This window comes from Pogona vitticeps, chromosome 3 (genome assembly GCF_051106095.1).
Source record: "Pogona vitticeps strain Pit_001003342236 chromosome 3, PviZW2.1, whole genome shotgun sequence".
Classification (NCBI taxonomy): domain Eukaryota; kingdom Metazoa; phylum Chordata; class Lepidosauria; order Squamata; family Agamidae; genus Pogona; species Pogona vitticeps.
The window spans coordinates 87,971,454-87,991,950 of record NC_135785.1 but is presented as its reverse complement, the minus strand read 5'-3'; the positions used below and the strand labels follow the sequence as shown (position 1 = coordinate 87,991,950).

Here is a 20,497-nt window from a genome sequence, read left to right as displayed (position 1 = left end):
ATCCTCTCCCTCCTCCTGTCGCTGCTGCTCTCCCTCCTCCCCTATCCGACTCATATTTCTGGGCAGCCAATAGTGGGCTGGCCAAGCAGGCAGGAGCAGCGAAAGAAGAAGCGAGCCGGCGGCAGGCAAAAGCAGCGCCACCACCTTCTTGTTGGCGTCCCTTGAAACCCGCCACCCTCCGCGTCCCCTCATGGCCCCCGCCGTCCCCCTCTGGCGGGGGTAGAGACTCCGAAGAGGAGCAGGAGGGGCGACATCAATCAATCAATCAATCAATCATAAAAGCGTCCCTTCAGCCCAGGTGGTGCCAAGCGGGGCGGGCTGGCAGAGGAAACGCCACGACGGAAAGCGTCGCCAGCGTCGCGGAGGCTCTTCTGGGGGGTGGCTGAGGAGGGCGAAGTCCCCTGTGGCGCGCGGGAGGCGACCGGCCACTCGGGCTCGGAGGGAATAACCAGCCGCTGCTGTGGTGGAGGTGGCGCAGGCTCCGCGAAGGCGGCTCCAGTTGGAGAGGTAAGCCAAAAAATATATATATATAGCCTTTCTTCTCGACTGCCCCGCTCGCGTGAAGGGCTTCCCTGACGGCTCGTCCTCTTCGCTCGTCGTCGTGTTGCTGTGGAGCGTTTTGGTGCCGCCGCCTCGAAGTTGCTGGGGGGGGGTGCTGCGAAGGGGGTCTAAGTTGCGGGGTTGTGGGTTCCCCCCCTCTTAACCCCTACCCTATCCTTTCCCTCGACTGCTGCTGTCAAAATGCCGATTAGGGTCCTGTGCTACCAAGTCGACTGTGGCACAGAGCTGAAGAAGCTGAGGGAGGGATCTGAAGGTCATCCAGTCCATCCCCCGAGCCGATCCTATGCAAGCGGAAATCACCCTGGCCTTGGCGGTTCTTGTCTGGGAAGAACCATAGTCGTGTTGCCCCATCGACATTTCTAGGGCGCTGGGATGACTTGCGGTGCGCGGTGCTGGAGCTGTTTGTAGGAGGAAAGGGGTAGGGCAACCAAGCGAAATGCCGCCTAGATCGTTCTTGAAATGATTATCTCGTGCTGTCGGTTGATTTCCCATCCCTTTTGTAGAAGCACAGCGTGGGTCATTTTGTAACAAGGTGTGACGTTTGCTGTGAATCCAGCCCATATCTCTAGAACAGTGCTGTATCCAGTCCATGCAGAGGAGAGAAAAAAAAAACACCAAAAACAAAACCATAGATGTGATTTAAAAAGTAAAGCCACAACAACACGCTGGTTTTGTTCTTACTTTTGGAGGTGGGTCACCCTGTTTGTCCATCTTTTAATCCTCCTTAAAGTTACTTAAAATGCTTACCTGAGGGGGAGTGCAAGTGTTTTGCAGGTAAGTTAAAGAGCTACAGGGACATCTAGGAAGGTATAACTTGTTCTTACTATTTTAGGGGTTGTTGGCTGGGTGTTAAGGGAGAGGATGCAGTCCTTGTAGGGTTAATCCTGACCCTATAGCCAAGGACTCATCATTGCTTCTATAACAGAAATGACAGATAACTTTGGCCTCCTTGATGCTTATTTCCAAAACAAAAGTTATGCTGTGCTGCTATACTTAGGTTTTTGGTAATCAGATAAATGGACCAGTTCGTATTCTCTTCTTGTAATACTTGCCGTGGCAGAGAGGGCTGCTGTTACATTTCATTTCCTATCTCATTTGTGAGTGTAGAATAATGCCGGCTGTGTTATCTGCTGCCTCACATGTGTCTTCTCTCTCAGATCTTTGGGAATCCTAAAAGCAGAGAGAGAAGCAGAAGAAGGGGAGCGTTCTTCCCACCTTCTGCCTTCCAGCGCTCATCTAGTCCCAGCCATTGTGTTGGGGAACCTCTCCTTCTGCTGGACTATTGTAAGCACAAGTGCTTACCTCTTTCTTGGGGCTGGAGGCAGCATGTAACTGTTCTGAAACTATAACACCATCAGCAGCCTGTTCACTCCTGGCAGATGATCCAGCACTCACTGAAATATTTGCACAGTTTGCACTGTTTACTTTTTCCACTTGAATTGTGGAGGCTTGGGCACCGTAGTTGATGTTGCTGACTGATGAAACACATCAATAAAGCTTTTCAGTGAGCAGCAGTGCTTTCCTAAGGAATGGTTAAAATCAAACTAGATTTAAGGAGCAAAGTCTCAGCAGATCCGATGGTGCTGGAATATGGCATAAGCAGATTTGCTCTGAAATAAAAGAAGACTCCTTAGATGGGTCAGGAATTTAATGAGAGCTTTCATGTTAGTTGAAGCAAAAGGTTACAAATCAAGGCAGCCTAGTCTCATATGTACATCCCAAGGGATTTGATGCAACATTAATGAAAGTGTGCATACACTTGCTATTTACTGTCCTAATAAGTGGTGAACGTTGTTCAGTTTAGTAACACTCCCTTTGCACTCCTCTACTAGGAAGCTCAGGAGGAATTTTAGTTCATGAGTACAAAGTGCTGGTTTGATGTACAAAAATGAGAAAGAATGTTACTAACTAAATTCAAATAGAAGTTGATTCATTTACAGTGCCATTTAATAATGGGAAGTGTAAGGGAAAAATCACTTCCAATAGTGGAGATATGTGTTTCCCACTTATCTAGCCAAAGATGTTGCAAAAATCTGATTTTTCCTTCTGCATTATAATATTTGCTTGGAAGGCGCATGTTATATTGGATAAAAGTGTTGACAAAAATGTACCCGTTCCAATGAATGAGTAATGCATCATTTCAGCCCAAGTGTAAATTTGTAGCACACTTTTGAGTTTCTAAAAATGTAGTCACACTTTGTATTGGTTATTCAAGCAACTGTTCTTGAAATTGACAATGCATTTCTAAACATCTCTACCCAGAAGTACATCTAAGTTCAGTGAGACTTAGTGCCAGGTAGATGAGTATAGAATTGAAGCCTTGGTTAACTCATTCACTTGTATTAGTTAACCAATGGTAATTTAAGAGGAAAATGATCCAGCTATCATTCTGTCACAATCGCATAGTGCGGTCTAATAACTGGCAGTCACTTCAGTGAGAGAGAGTTCATTGATAAAAGCAGGGTAAAATATGTGGACTGACTGGTATCATGAAATTGTAGCAGTACGTGGCTGGTGTTCATATTGTTGGACCTTGTAATAATGCATGTTGAATGTGGTATGTTACTTTCTTTTATTTATGGATGAAATACGTTTAAAAGAAACCTGTAATGAAATGTTCTTCACAGTAAGGGATGTCCAGAATAGAGTGAAATATAAAAATGTGGCAGGAGTTGGGCTAAGAGGCTATGCTATATAACACAAACATAGAAATGCAGTGTATTTGTTAGCCGATTATTATCACTTGTATATTCGCTTGTGTTGGAAACCCCACTTATGCCACCCTCTGGAAGGCATGGTGACTAACTCAAGAGTTTATTTGAATAAAATACATATCCTTTGCAAGTACTTAAAATACTAAAATGGCATGTTGTCTGAAGTTCCTGTAAGCGTGAAATTTTACACAGCATAAATTATACCCTTTCCTCTTTTTTTCTGCAAAAGGTGATGTCAGTATAGCTTTCTCTAACATTTTACTCTAATTACAAGAGGAATCTCTTTCTTAGTAACAATATTCAGGTGGGTTCTGCCAGCAATTCATGGGTAGCATTACTGGAAAGCAAGAACACCAATGACAGCTTGAGTAATGTACTTGCTTGTACTGTAGTTCCCAGAATCCCCTAGCTATCATGACTCCAGACTAGGGGGATTTGAAGGTTTGTGGTTCAAACAAGTAGCTTTTCCAGCCTCTTCAACAAATAACTTACAATGAGACTTATGTATATGCTTGCAATGATAGTACAAACAGTATCTGAATTAAGCTCATGCAAGGCATTTACTTTCTTTATTGGAAATGACTCCTAGGAAGTGGATATTGTTGTAGCTATTTCCTAACATTGAAAACTACTGAAGGAAAAGAAATTGAGTTGAAACATTTGAGGCATTATTGAATTCTGTAACTTGAGGGGGTATATCACAGCAGCAACACGCTGGACTGCCTGGTGCTCTATTATACTTGTGGATAATGCGGTTGTTGTCCTATTTTGCTAGCTGTGTACTTCAAAACATTTGCTGATGTCTGATGGTGTAGAATGGATGGCTGTCTGTAGACAGAAAGGGGGTGCATGGAAGTACAGTACTGGTGCCAAATGTTTGCAACAATGTTGGGTGTACCACTAAATCTATTGGGTGTCTGTGTGACAGTCTAGCATCTATTCTGTCTCTTTCCATTCTATAACTCTGACTCAACATTGGGTTGCATTACTCATCTTTCTAAATTGTTCAGTTTTCAGGATCCAAGTGGTAAGAGAGATAACAATGTCTTGACTATATTCCAGTGGAGATTGATACATGCTCTCTAGCTGTGTCCAAGGGAGTTGAGCCAACAGTATTAAAAGGTGATTAGAGTGGCGTATCCATGCTTTTCATTCTTTGCTCCAATGCCTACTTGTGCTTATAGTTAGTATGTGTGGTTCTTGTGGAAGTAACTGTCACTCCATGCTAAGATAGTTGAGGTAAGAAAGGTACGCCACCCCAGATGCTGTTGAATGCCGCATTAGCCTTGGCCCCCATAGTTAGGTAACCATGCCAAAACTTACTAAATCAAAACTTAGATAGTGGAAGTTAAAGCATATGTAGATGGTGGGATGAGAAAACATGTGAGCATCTTTGGTTTTCCACTGTCTCTTTCTCTGCCACATGGAGATGTGACAGAGCAATAGCGGAATGAGAAAACACTGGTCTATGAGGGTCAAGCATGTATCCCAGTGCAGCTGTTTGGGGGTGGGCTGAATTATTTCCTCTGACATCTGCTGCCTGTGGCCTAGCAATTCAGTAGAAGAGCAGCAGCTGGAATTTTTTTGGGGGGGAGGGATAGATCTTGGAAGAGCAACTTTTTTTCATATTTCATCTCCCAGTTCCTTTTAGCTGTCATGGTCATATTTCCAGATTCTGCTTTATATTTCTGCTTTATTGAATTTAACCTACGGAGGAAGTTGAGGACATAAGTTGGTAGGGCAGGGCTATAAATATTCCCAATAAATAAATCATTCTTGATCCCTGAATTCATTTGTATCCTGTTTAGGAATCTTGATAAGCATGCATAACTGCTTACTATTCAAAGAGCAGTAATCAGAACTCGCTGTTCAGAATATCAGCTGCTTGAAAGCCAATTAAAAAGATGTCTCAAAGGATACATAGCTTGCTGGCATTGTAGTTTTATGTATGATATACTTACTAATATAAAACTCTTAGGGGAAGAAGCTTGGTGTGGTTAAAATACAATAACTACAACATGACTGAGTTTCAAGAAAATTCTTCCTTGTACTTCAAATATGACTAGGAGAAGAATATTCTAATTATAAATGTAAGTAGTTCAATTTCACTGTAGTGTTCATAGTGCTGCATTGATGTAGTGAGTGGTGCATTCCCTATGAAATACATACTTATTGGTGCACAAAAACTAAAATTAAGTTGAATGACAGAGATCCTGTGGTCACATTCCCATATAGCCTGCTGAAGTTCAGTATGGCTTCTTGACTTCTTTGCATAAGAGTCATCACTCTGTGACAGCATTAAAAGTTCAGTATAGAAACATTTTTTTCCTAAGGGTTGAATACCCAATTTCTGAGAGACGCAGGCAGGGGGGTGGCAACATTCTAGCAGTGGGTGAGGCTAGGGGCATATGGCAGGAGGACTTACTGCAAACTGATATATTATTTAATTTACTGATACTATTCCTTGCTCCCTCCTGGAACTGAAAATGGCTTACAATATAAACGTAAAATACAGATGCCGCTCAAAAACAAAATAATTTGTAGTATTAAAACACTGTTAAAATGCAAGCAGTGAATTAACAACAATTTAAAAGCCATTTAAACAATAACAAGAAGACATAAAACACCCACAATTAAAATACCATTCTTCATCAATCAGTAGCCAAATCTAAAAACTCTTCATCAATCAATAGCCAAAATCTAAAAATGTCTGTGCTTGCCTATGGCAGGACAATAGCAAGGAGGGTAACCTAGTTTTTCAAGGAAGCTGGAAGGAAGCACCAAGTGGGCCTTCTCTCATGTCCTCATCAAAATGCCTAGGGGGGAGGCAGAAGAGAATGAAAAGCATTTCCTGAAGATCTTAAGACCCATGCAAGCTCACATCAGGAGATGCAGCGCTTCAGATTGTTCTGGACAAAAAGCATATAGAGCCTATAGGTCTCAACCAGCAAGTTGAATTGTGCCTGGGAGCAATAGCCAGTGAAGCTAAGGTTTTCGTGTCAAAACGTTTCTATTTTTTGCTATAACTGGTACCAGTAAATAGCCTTTTTGACCAGCTGAACACTTTCTAGACACCTTCCAAGGCAGTCCCATGTAGAGTGTGTTGCAGTCATTCAGATGAGAAAGTAGAACCAAAGCAAGATAGTAAAAACAGAGCACCAACATTTTCTGATTTTGTCACATTAACAGTGGCATTCTGGGAGTTGCAATACAAACAACTATTCCCCCCCCCCCTAATTTTGGTTAAATAGAGGAAGTTTGCCTAAAATAATTTGAATGTATGCATATTTTAGCATGAATTTTAGTTGCTCTATTGTTGCTTGACCAAGGAAAGTGCAGGAGTTATTCAATAAAAGTAAAGAAACATTTTAGAAGCTGTGACTCAAGAAGGTGATAAGAGATCTTATAAGTGTTCATTCCTCTCTAACATATCTTCAGGTATCCAAGACATGAAGGGAGGCACCAAAGTTTGCAAATAACACACACAGGAAAAGAGATTTTATGCATGAATGGTAACTTGTTCTCATTAGTGAGTTGATAGGGGACCCCTGAGAGAAAAAGAGTGGAGGAGAAACTTTTGCAAAATAATAAGGACAGCATTGTATTGTAGATGTAAAAGTTGTTCTGTGGAAGCTCAGAACTCATCTGATGACTCATTACTGAATCATAAAGTATAAGAAAATTCCTCAAATATTGTGTCCCTTTACTTGGAACCTTCAGAAATATAACAGCAAGACTTGAAGCTTTACAAAGGCAACTACACTTCCATTCCCCACATGCATAATATGTTCTGCACTTGTCTAGGGTCTTCTTTCTATCCTTCATTGACATATGACAGGTGATGGATCTTAAACTAACTGCTGGATAACTCTGTGGTTTCAGAGGTTGAGAGTTCAATTTCCTACTGTGCCTCCTTGACAAGTGCTGGACTCAATGGTCCATAGCGTCCCTTCCAGCCCTGCAGTTCTAAGATAAGATCATAAAGAAGATTTTAGTGCCTCTGTAGAGTGATCTAGTTCTTGATCATGGATTTATCTTTGCATCCTGATCATAGGAGTACCCTGTGGCACAAAATACAATGGGATGAATAGGAAGCAGGAGTGAAGAGTTCCTTGAGCATACTGTCCACATCTGGATTATTCAGCTGTGAGAACATTCAGTGAAAGTTTTGAAATATTTCTGTAAGAGGCACCTGGGAAGTACTACAGTGGTGATTATTTTGGAATCTTGTTCCAAAATTCCCATAAATAATGTGCAAACCTTCCTGTAGTTCATGTTTAAAAAGAAATTCATATCTACCATGGTTTTAAAAATCCACAATAATGCATAGAAAATATGGATGTTGTACATGCAAAAATCTAAAATAATATGTTCTCATGCTGCATGCTGGTTTCATTCACACATATTGAATACAATGGTTGGAAACTGTGGGTTTGCTGAAAATATATGCTTGGGAAGAGAAATATCTACTAACAATGAAACCACAATATAAATATAATATGACTGACTCAGTTTATTTACTGATGCCTCTAAAATGTGCATAAACGTACTATGCTAGACATCAAACCTAAGCACAGGGAAATTATATTATGACAATGTAAATATCGTCTGCCTGACAAGGAGAAGTGAAATGCATTCCTGGTCTCATTATGCACAACAGGAAGGGGGAAAACAGTGTTATAAACAAAACAAAAAATCCTTTAAACCAAATGCTGTCTCCTAAAAGAGACTACAGTATTCATCGTTGTTTAGTCATGTCCGACTCTTTGTGACCCCATGGACCAGAGCACGCCAGGCCCTCCTATCTTCCACTGCCTCCTGGAGTTGTGTCAAATTCATATTGGTTTCTTCGATGACACTGTCCAACCATCTCATCCTTTGTCGTCCCCCTCTCGTCTTGCCCTCACACTTTCCTAACATCAAGGTCTTTTCCAAGGAATCTTCTCTTCTCATGAGATGGCCAAAGTATTAGAGCCTCAGCTTCAGGATCTGTCCTTCCAGTGAGCACTCAGGGTTGATTTCCTTTAGAATGGATAGGTTTGTTCTCCTTACAGTCCAGGGGACTCTCAAGAGCCTCCTCCAGGACCACAGTACAAAAGCATCAATTCTTCGGCAGTCAGCTTTCTTTATGGTCCAGCTCTCACTTCCATACTACAGGAAAAACCATAGCTTTGACTATTCGGATGTTTGTTGGCAAGGTGATGTCTCTGCTTTTCAAGATGCTGGTCTATTTTTGTCATTGCTTTCCTCCCAAGAAGCAGGCGTCTTTTAATTTTGGGGCTGCTGTCTCCATCTGCAGTGATCACGGAGCCCAAGAAAGTAAAATCTGTCATTGCCTCCATATCTTCCCCTTCTATTTGCCAAGAGGTGATTGGACCAGTGGCCATGATCTTAGTTTTTCTGATGTTGAGCTTCACACCATTTTTTGCACTCTCATCTTTCACCCTCATTACAAGGTTCCTTAATTCCTTCTCACTTTCGGCCATCAGAGTGGTATCATCTGCATATCGGAGGTTGTTGATATTTCTTCCAGCAATCTTAATTCCATTTTGGGATTCCTCCAGTCCAGCCTTCCACATGATGTATTCTGCATATAAGTTAAATAAGCAGGGAGACAATATACAGTGTTGTCGTACTCCTTTCCCAATTTTGAACCAATCAGTTGTTCCATATCCAGTTCTAACTGTTGCTTCCTGTCCCACATATAGATTTCTCAGGAGATAGATAAGGTGGTCAGGCACTCCCATTTCTTTAAGGATTTGCCATAGTTTGCTGTGGTCCACACAGTCAAAGGCTTTTGCATAGTCAATGAAGCAGAAGTAGATGTTTTTCTGGAACTCTCTGGCTTTCTATAATCCAGTGCATGTTAGCAATTTGGTCTCTGGTTCCTCTGCCCCTTCGAAATCCAGCTTGTACTTCTGGGAGTTCTCAGTCCACATACTGCTGAAGCCTACCTTGTAGGATTTTGAGCATAACCTTGCTAGCTGGGAAATGAGTGCAATTGTATGGTAGTTGGTGCATTCTTTGGCACTGCCCTTCTTAGGGATTGGGATGTAAACTGATCTTTTCCAGTCCTCTGGCCACTGTTGAGTTTTCCAACCTTGCTAGCATATTGAGTGTAGCACCTTAAAAGAGTCATCTTTTAAGATTTTAAATAGTTCAACTGGAATGCCATCACCTCCACTGGCCTTGTTGTTAGCCGTTTTTTCTAAGGCCCACTTGACTTCACTCTCCAGGATGTCTGGCTCCAGATCAACAACCACACTATTTGGGTTGTCCGGGACATCCAGATCTTTCTGGTATAATTCCTCTGTGTATTCTTGCCATCTCTTCTTGGTGTCTTCTGCTTCTTTTATGTCCCTGCCATTTTTGTCCTTTATCATGTCTATCTTTCCACGAAATGTTCCTCTAATATCTCCAATTTTCTTGAACAGATCTCTGGTTTTCCCCTTTCTATTATTTTACTCTATATCTTTGCACTGTTCATTTAAGAAGGCCCTCTTGTCTCTCCTTGCTATTCTTTGGAAGTCTGCATTCCATTTTCTGTAACTTTCCCTATCTCCCTTGCATTTTGTTTCCCTTCTCCTCTTTGCTATTTCTAAGGCCTCATTGGACAGCCACTTTGCTTTCTTGCATTTCCTTTTCTTTGGGATGGTTTTTGTTGCTGCCTCCTGTACAATGTTATGAGCCTCTATCCAAAGTTCTTCAGGCACTCTGTCTACCAAATCTAGTTCCTTAAATCTGTTCTTCACTTCCACTGTGTATTCATAAGGGATGTGGTTTAGATTATACCTGAGTAGCCCAGTAGTTTTTCCTACTTTCTTCAGTTTAAACTTGAATTTTGCTATGAGAAGCTGATGATCAGAGCCACAATCAGCTCCAGGTCTTGTTTTTGCTGACTGTATAGAGCTTCTCCATCTTTGGCTGCAGAGAATATAATCAATCTGATTTCAGTACTGCCCATCTGGTGATTTCCACGTGTAGAGTCGCCTCTTGTGTTGTTGGAAAAGAGTGTTAGTGATGACCAGCTTGTTCTCTTGACAAAACTCTATTAGCCTTTGCCCTGCTTCGTTTTGAACTCCAAGGCCACACTTACTTGTTGTTCCTTTTCTCTCTTGACTCCCTACTTTAGCATTCCAGTCCACTAGAATGAGAAGAACATCATTTTTTGGTGTCAGTTCTAGAAGGTGTTGTAAATCTTCATAAAACTGGTCAATTTCAGTCTCCTCAGCAATGGTGGTTGGTGCATAAACTTGGATTATTGTGATGTTGAAAGGTCTGCCTTGGATTCGTATTGACATCATTCTATCATTTTTGAGATTATATCCCATTACAGCTTTTCCCACTCTTTTGTTGACTATGTGGGCCACTCCATTCCTTCTATGGGATTCTTACCCACAATAGTAGATATAATAATCATCTGAACTGAATTCACCCATTCCTGTCCATTTTAGTTCACTGACACCCAGGATGTCAATGTTTATTCTTGCCATCTCCTGTTTGACCACCTCCACCTTCCCGAGGTTCATAGATCTTACATTCCAGGTTCCTATGCAGTATTTTTCTTTGCAGCATCGGACTTTCCTTTCACTTCAAAGCACGTCCACAGCTGAGCATCCTTTTGGCTTTGGCCCAGCCACTTCATTAGCTGTGGAGCTCCTTGTCCTTGTCCTCCGCACTTCCTCAGTAACATGTTGAACGCCTTCTGACCTGAGGGGCCCATCTTCTAGCGTCATATCTTTTAGCCTTTTGTTTCTGATCATGGGGCATTCTTGGCAAAGATACTGGAGTGGCTTGCCAGTTCCTACTCCAGGTGGATTGCGTTTAGTCAGAAATCTCCACTATGTCCTGTCCGTCTTGGGTGTCCCTGCACGGCATAGCCCATAGCTTCTCTGAGTTACTCAAGCCCCTTCGCCATGACAAGGCAGCAATCCATGAAGGTGACAGTATTCATGTGAAGTTGCAAATATTTCAAGAGAATTGCAGTATGCATATACTGTACTGTATTTACAGGTGTGTTCATTCTCTCTCTCTTTCTCTTTCTCTTTCTCTCTCTCTCTCTCTCTCTCTCTCTCTCTCACACACACACACACACACACACACACACACACACACACACACACGTCACCTTGATTCCATAATACAAACTGTACAGATATTTAGAGTTGTTGACTCGTTTTTTGATAGAGAAATACATCGTCTTAAGAAAGCTAAACAGTCTTTCAAGAATTCTTAAACTCCCCTTAAGTTCTTGCCTCCAGTGCAAGCACTTGGTGAGGGGTGTGTTGTTTTCCACAAAATGCCTTTTTCCGTTGCACATACACACAGCAAACACGAAAGAACAGGATGATTGATTAGAAAATCACAATGTGTTTAGTGAGACAGATAGAGAGAAAATGGGGTGATGGCTGGAATTTAGTTTTCTTCAACACACTTAGAATGGAGAGTTCTCATATGGTCTTGCTTTTTAAGGGCAATCATTCAGAGACTTTTCAAATACTTCTTTTGAATAGAAAAGATTCAGCAAATCTAAGTCTGTGGTTCACCCTTCTTAGGTGGCAAATAGCTAGAATTATTTTTCTTGAGCTATTGTATGATCTTAAATATCATGCCATTTATTTTTGCAATTCAGTATGAGGGGATATTGAAAGTATGAGCTTCTTACAACATTTAACTTTTTTCCATTACTTTAATTTTAGCAGCACAGTGAAATACTGTAGGTTTAAAGCAGTTGAGAAATACATCGTTTCATGCATCGATGTCTACATTTTGTGATTTAATCTTTCCTTGTTTATGAATAGGAGAAACATGTTCGCCTACTGCTTTTTCCTCTACTTTAAGCTGAAAGTGTTTCATGCTGAATTCACAGAAGCCATGCCACATGGGCTCAAGTGTGTGGAGAAGTCTGGCCCGATTAACTGGAACTACAGACTATGAATAGTAATGTTGAACTTCATAGGCCAAACTCAAAGTTGATTAGGGAATTGAGTATACCAAGGGATTTTGGTATGCCCCCTCCAGTAACCAGATGTTCCACTCTGCAGAAGACTGATCTTAGGGGACTTTCCCAGCATGCCTTCTCACATCTCAACACTGTTTGAGGTCAAGTTTGCCAACAAACTCTCTGCAGTGTGTGGGATAGCCATTGGCTTGAAATTTGGATGGACTGGTCTCTTTGTAAAATATTTTCCATCTGTTGGCCTAGAGATTTCAGTAGGACCAGAGAAGTTCCTAGGAGAAGTTCTTGGGACCAAGGCATGATGGAAGGTGCTATCTCTTAGGTTACCTTTGTTCGGAAACAGAAAACTCAGAGACTACTTTTCCCACATACTTTGGTTTTGAGGCTCTCCCCATTGAATTGGTATACAAGAAAAGGAGCCAGGGCTAGAGAGAGTGAGCCTTCGAGAATACACAGAGTGAGGCTTCGTTTATTCATTTCTCCCTGTGTCAGTACACACTGTAAGGGCAAGAGATCTGGTTTCTTTCAAAGCCATTCAGTGTATGGATGTGTGTGGAAATGGGGCAGTGGCTTAGCAGTGAGTAGACACTGTATTGTAATCAGCATTTTGGGCTGCAACTGTTAGTTATAAGTAACTTTGAAAATGCAGGCAAGTTCACTAGCTGGTTCAAGTGACCGTGTGTGTGTGTGTGTGTGTGTGTGTGTGTGTGTGTGTGTGTGTGTGTGTGTGTATGTATATATAAAGGTAAAGGTAAAGGTTCCCCTTGACAGTTTTTGTCCAGTCGTGTTCGACTCTAGGGGGCGGTGCTCATCCCCGTTTCCAAGCCATAGAGCCAGCATTTTCGTCCGAAGACAATCTTCCATGGTCACATGGCCAGTGCAACTTAGACACGGAACGCTGTTACCTTCCCACCGAGGTGGTCCCTATTAATCTGCTCGCATTTCCATGCTTTCGAACCGCTAGGTTGGCGGGAGCTGGGACAAGTGATGGGCGCTCACTCCGTCACGTGGATTCGATGTTACGACTGCTGGTCTTCTGACCCTGCAGCACAGGCTTCTGCGGTTTAGCCCACAGCGCCACCACGTCCCTGTATATATATATGTGTGTGTGTGTGTGTGTGTGTGTGTGTGTGTGTGTGTCTATATTTATATGTAATATGTGTGTGTGTGTGTGTGTGTGTGTGTGTGTGTATATAATTTCATTAAATTATTTCATAATGCCTTTAATTTAAGGGATAAATACTATTCAATGAATTAAAAATGATTTTTTTTGTTAATAATCAGTTGTAAGTGGGTGGTAGTGGGTAGTGGTGGCATAATTCTCAAGAAATTTATTTCATTGAAATTAAAAAATTGAACATATATTGTTTTCTATATTCATAATCAATGAACTGTAGAAAAATGTTAGGAGCTTATCAAACCACACTTTTGTGGTTCAATTTGTATCCTATCTTTCTTCTGATTGAAGAAGGTACCTACAGCACTTACCTGTCTTCTGCTTTTTGAAGGGTTATATAATATAATTCTACTTAAAGTAGTTGTTGTTTAGTCGTTAAGTCATGTCCAACTCTTCCTGACCCCATGGACCAGAGCCCGCCAGCCTCCGCCCCGGTCTTCCACTGCCCCCCAGAGTTTGGTGAAATTCATGTTGGTAGCTTCGATGACACTGTCCAACCATCTCATCCTCTGTCGTCCCCTTCTCCTCTTGCCTTCACACTTTCCCAACATCAAGGTCTTTTCCAGGGAGTCTTCTCTTCTCATGAGGTGGTCAAAGTATTGGAGCCTCAGCTTCAGGATCTGTCCTTCCAGTGAGCACTCAGGGTTGATTTCCTTTAGAATGGATAGGTTATTCTCTTTGCAGTCCAGGGGCCTCTCAGGAGTCTCCTCCAGCACCACAATTCAAAAGCATCAGTTGTTCAGCAGTCAGCCTTCTTTATGGTCCAGCTCTCACTTCCATACATCACTACTGGAAAAAGCATAGCTTTGACTATTCGGACGTTTGTTGGCAAGGTGATGTCTCTGCTTTTTAAGATGCTGGTCTATTTTTGTCATCGCTTTCCTCCCAAGAAGCAGGTGTCTTTTAATTTCGTAGCTGCTGTCACTATCTGCAGTGATCATCGAGCCCAAGAAACTAATAAAGTACAGTGGTTAAAATTAATTACTTACCACATTTTCCATTTATAAGATGCGGCCCCCCACTTTTCTAACCCCAAAATTAAGAAAACCTAGCTTTGAATATTCAGCCTCTGGGCTCAGAATACTCAGACATTAGGAGTCCCTGTTGAATCTGAACCTACAGGCTCCACCTTCAACAAGGTATGTTCCAATTGGTTTGTTCAGCACCAGCTGATATCAATTCCATAAGGTTCCTGATTGGAGGAAGCTAAGCCTTCTGATTAGAGGCAGCTAAGCCTTGTGATTGAAGGAAGACTGTTTACAGAGGCAAGGTATGGGCAGTTTTGTTCTCAGCTTACTTCCATGTATAAGACACTCCTCAATTTTTAGTATAATGATTTTAGGGAAAAATGATTTTAGGAAAAAGTAGTGTCGTATACATGGATAAATATATTAACTTACATTGGCACATGCTGTTTGAAAGTAATAATGCTCTCCTTTTTTAGTGGTAAACAGTCTTTAGTGGTAAACAGCCTTTGATGATTTTTGTACCCTTCATTTGGAGATGCCTTTCTGCTTTTGGCAATGTGGCAGTAGCCACTCTAGCAATGTATAATCAATACAATTGTGTCCTCCAAAACCCAGCTTTGCCTTCAGCATCTTTGTCCCTGCTGGGAGTGCAAAGCATTCTGTACGTTGAAGGTCTGCTACCTGCGTGGAATCACCCAGAGAATTGGCCCAAATTGTTAGAGTCTGTTGCATCTTGGCTCACGTACTGAAGTGGATTATACTTCATGCATTCCAGCCTTGAAGCTATTGTAGTTCAAATATTATTGTGTTAGACCTATGTTTTGGAAGCATGGATTTTTTTAAAAAAATATTTTATCAATAATTGCTTGTGAGTGTGTATGTGTTTGTGGTGTAATTTTCAATAAGTTTATTTTAATTTATTCAATTTTTTTATAAATACTCTTAAACTCTGTGGTTTGAATAGGTAGTTTTGGAAGAGGGAAGCCAACAATTTGTGTGTTTGATCTTCATTATTCCTGGTGAACTGAAGCAGGAGAGGTGGGCTAGCTAGGTAAAGGTAATGATGAATGCATCCTTCCAGAAAGACATTCTTTCATTAAGAAGGCATATACAAGAACTTTCTTGAGGGTGTCCTTACTGAATTCCACTTCATTTTGAATGTTTTTTTGTCTATCTCGAACATTCTGTTGTTGCAAAAGGTATCCAAGTACAGTATGAGAAAGCTTTGGAAATCCAGATTTAACTGGATGGTTTAAATCAGTGGTTCTTAACCTTTGTTACTCGGATGCTTTTGAACTGCAACTCCCAGAAACCCCAGTCAGGACAGCTGGTGGTGCAGGCTTCTGGGAGTTGCAGTCCAAAACTCCTGAGTAACCCAAGGTTAAGAACCAGTGGTTTAGATCAGTGGTTCTTAACCTTGGGTTACTCGTGTTTTTGGACTGCAACTCCCAGAAGCCTTCACCACCAGCTGTGCTGGCTGGGGTTTCTGGGAGTTGCAGTACAAAAACACCTGAGTAACCCAAGGTTAAGAACCACTGGTTTAGATAATTAAGATCTACATCAGTGCCTGGTTTGATCATCCTTATAGATCATCTTTGAAAAGGATAGAGGAAAACATTGCTTATGCTCTATTCAACCTGTGTGCCACATCACACAGTTAGCTGTGGGGTCCTATTACACTGCCAGTCTCAGCCAAGACTTGGGGACACTGTTTCACACAGTTTCCAGTCCTTCCTGAAAAGGGAGTTTGAGAAAGTGGCACATTTTGATGATTAAAATTTTTTAAAAAGTGATTTTTTTAGTTGAAATCAACAAAAAAAACTGATTTTTGTTATTTAAATTATGATTTAAGTCAAATCCACCTTCGAAAGTGGTACAGAGGAATGTTTGTTCAATGCCGTGGCCATTTTAGTTTGTGTCATTCCAAGTGTATTCTGTTTTGCATATTATTTTAACATCTTCATGAAATCTATATCAGGGTTTGCTTAGAGTTTTGGTGCATAGATTTATACAGGTCCCTCCCTTTTATTTTATTTCAGGAAACTGTTCATTTGTTGAACTTATGCTGAAGTTTACTACCAGGCTAGATTGAGCCTAAACTAGAAAACAGAAGAGTTCAATGTATCTTGAATGGACTAGCATAGCCTTGAAAATATATATTTGCAGCCTGGTAATTCTTTTGGCTCTGTCACAGAACCTGAGTATCCAAATGCTGGCTGTGGCTAATTTAGGTTGAGTGGTGATTTTTTTTTGTTGTTTAACAGAGGTTGGGTTTGGTCACAGTATACATGCCTTAGGTGCAGCATAATTGGACTGCAGCGCATTATACATGGGAATGCCTTTGGAAGGTGTTTGAAAATTGCAGCTACTCCAGAATGCAGTGATTTCATGTTGATTATTAGTTCATTGGCTTCCATTTCATCTCCAGGCACAGATTCAAAGTCCATATTATGATGTCTATCTTCTTAAATGGGTTAAAAATTGTTTAACAATGAATTTCTCCCCAAGAGTTCATCTGCCCATTTCAGCTTTTCAAGAAATAAAATTTTTTTAATCCTTCCAAGTATCAGAATCATATTTGTTTGTATCATGTGAAAACTTTTCTCTCATGGCCATGGATAGGTTTTGGAATTATCTTTGTACTGAACTTTGCTTTGCTTAGAATTGCTTTTGCATTTAGGTCTGTTTCACTGCTTCTTTGATTGCTTTCTGCCTAAATTAAATATTTTAATAAATGTATAAAAGATAGGCATTTGATTTAATGAACTATGAAGTTTTTTAAATACCCTAGTTTATCTGCTATTTTGCATTTCCTAATATTTATATGTTTTTATAGTTTTATTTGTCATTTTTTAAATGTTTAAAGATAATTTTAGTATTTCTAATGAAAGAAGGTTGTAGTCTGGAATGCTGCTGCTCTGTCAGATGACTTAGTTATGTATCATCAAACAGAAAACATACACACTCAGAACACAATTAGATATAAACAGACAAATGCACATAAACATGTATGAATAAGTTTTCTGCTATTGAAAATTGCTGCTGTTGAGATGATCTTAATATTTTGCTTTCAGTTTCAATGTGACTTTTTAAAAAAATTCTCCTGAGATTCAGATTCTTCCTAGATTTTAACTCCATAATACCATCTCAGAGCACAAATAGAAACATCGTTCTCTCCAGACTGATGAGAAATACAATCCAACTCTTTGTATTAGATTATTATTTTTGTTTCTTTAATAATGCACTCATTACACTGTCTTCACACTTTGTTGCTTATAGTGCATTTATTTTAATGCATCAGGATTAGACATGGGGATGAATAAAAAACAGATTGTGATATTCGTAAGAAATTGCTGATTCATTAAATATTCATCCCTTCGTATCCATCCGTTCCAGAGACCCCGATGAATACAAAGGGATGAATATTTTCCCATTTTTATTCGTTTCCCCATAGAAAGAGAGGAAAGGCTAGCCTTCCCTCTCTTCCTATGATTTTCCCATTCTGCCTACAGGCCTGCTGATCGGCTGATCGGTGGGCCAATAGACAGCCACCCACCCCCACAGTCAGCCACCCCCATAGCCTACCCCCACCCCTTCCTCTCCCTACATTAGCCACTGCCACCATTTGGTGCTGCCATCATCCATCACTGCCTGCTGCAGTGGCCTCTGCAACAACAGCCTGCTGCAAGGGAAACTGGCTACCCTTTGCAAAGAAGGTGGCTGTGGCTTCATTTAGGGTATGGAAGCTGCAGCTGCCATCTTTTCAAAAGGCAGCCTGGATTCTCTTAGCCTGCCTTAAGGGAATCCAGGCTTCCTTTTGGAAAGATGGAGGCTGTAGCTTCCCTACCCTAAATGAAGCCACAGCTGCCATCTTTGCAAAGGGCAGCCAGTGTCCCTTACTGCAGGCCATAGTGGTGGAGGCCAGCAGAAGACCATGGCATCGGCATTGATTACGGTGGGGGTGTGGTGTCAGGGGGCGGCAGCATGGTGGTGGTGGAGTGGTCAGGTGTTTTTTAGACAGCCTCTGTCTTTGCAATGGCTTGACCATGCTCATTTAGTAAGTTAATCTCAAAAGCCTTCCAGATGTTCCCTTCAGTATGAGAATAATGCAAAAGCTTTTCTTTTTTCTGTTTTGCATTTGGTGGAAAATGTGGCTGTGTGTAGTCGTTGTCTTCTCCCTAAACTCTTTCATGAGGAGAGATTACAGAAGGACAAATCAACACATTCAGTGGGTTGCACATGCCGTAGTTTATGCAAGAAAACAACTTGTCACATTTTCATTTTTTTTCAGAAGTATGCAAAAAAAATCACAAATAAGAAAATCTGTCCAAGACCAATGGGAGGAAAAAATTACCAAATTGCAGCAAGAAAAAGTTCTCACATTTTCATATTTACTGTATAGGGCTGAAACATCAAGATTTACTTCTCTAGCTAGGTCTTACGAAAGTTGCTCTGTTTATAAAGGAGGCAGTTTTTGAAACAATATTTTCCAAGAGAACTGTCCATAGTCCTGAAGGACTGGTATTGTGTTGAATGCCATCTCGTGACTATACATGCATGAATCTTTTGTGTTTATTTTGGATTTTTATTTATACTTACTTTATATATAATATTTCTGTTTTAAAAATCAAGCATTCATTGGATATCTTTCTAGATAAAAACAAAGAGAAACTGGCATTCTGTAAGCAAAATTGCCAAAAAGGAATTCAGATTGTGGAAAGGCAGCATAGTGACAAAGAAATTAAGCACAGTTTCAAGAAGTCAAATATCTTGTTAGGTCTGGCTGGCAATCAATAAGCACTTTCAGAATGGTGCCGCAGACTGTTCTCTTTCAAGAATTTTTATGTCTTAAAAACAAATTAGTCTCACAAAGTAGATATTAATTTTATACTGGCTGCTCAAGATACACCAAGGAAAAGCTGAATTTGCCTTTAAAACTTTCTCATTAACAGCACTGGAACTTGTTTAGGGAATTGGCTCTTAGAGACCATCTATGGCTAACCGTAGATTACAGTAGCTGCCACCAAAATTGATCTGTGCACAGGTTACAACTGATAAGTGTTTATTCTGAAGTGCTAGATCAGGTAAATAAAGACTTCTTGTATGGTTAAAACGAACTTTTTAGAAGAGGACTGTCAGCAATAGTATTAACTTTTTTTTTTGCCAGCCTGCTTTTTCTGTGATGAATTGTATCTAATTCCCACAGCATTAACATTATCGATATATTAATGGCTTTTCTATTATATACAGTCTTGGGTTACAGAGTAGAAACATTATTGTACAAAGAAAGTAGGAACCTGCTCTGTTTCACAGACTTGGTACTTACCTAGGTTTTTGGCAGTGGCTGACTCACCGGATTGTGAGAGCAGATGAATCCAGAAATTATTTTTATTAGTGGACTGAATTGTTTGCAGAGTTGCCACCCAGGGCTATTTTATTCATTAGCAAGTAGTAAACCTGGGGCTGTCTGTCATATAGGGGTCATTCAACAGCAAGTCATAGCTCTCTGGCAGCAGATGTTGTTACAAATCCACATATGCTGAATTCACTCCTTTTATTTGGATTGAAAGCTGAAAACATACAAGTATCCCCCGAAGGGTGTGAAATGGTCTTTGGAAACAGTTTTTGAGGTGATCCTAGGTTGGTGAAGTCTACTATCGTGAGTTCCATTGACATTAGATTTTAATCTTTATGCTCAGGCTATATTTTTATCTGATAAACCATTTTGATTTTTTTTTGTAGTGAACAGGATATTCAGGATGGGGGTATATAAGAAGTTGACATTGTGCTAGATTTCCCCTCTGTGTGTATCTAAAGATCAGAACAAGAGAAAGTATTGTGTTATGTGAGAATTTTTCTCATTAAAGTGCAGCGGAGAAGCTCTCAGATGAACAAGATCAGAAACAACAGATCACTATCTGCATGCACCTGAAACTGTCATATGCAGGTGGGATAGTGCTACTGGTTTGCATTACAAAAACAATTCCAAATGCTATGGTTCAGGCAGGAGCCCTCTGCTCTGCTTACTAATAAAGCTAGGATAAAGCCCTTTTGCTTGTGCCCATGCTTTTACTATAAGGGTGTATTAAAAAGTCCTTATGCCTTTTTTTTTTTAAAA

The 20,497-nt window shown here is 40.7% G+C and overlaps 1 protein-coding gene across 5 annotated transcripts in view; it reads left to right on the top strand.

Moving 5' to 3' along the window:
• The first annotated feature begins 373 nt into the window (after positions 1-373).
• PCDH15 (protocadherin related 15) overlaps positions 374-20,497 on the top strand; it is a 979,840-nt gene continuing 959,716 nt past the window's right edge. For all 5 annotated transcript variants that reach the window (XM_072995260.2, XM_072995261.2, XM_072995259.2 and 2 more), the window contains exon 1: positions 374-507. The gene's annotated coding sequence lies outside the window, so the exon portion shown is untranslated. The remainder of the gene's footprint in view (positions 508-20,497) is intronic.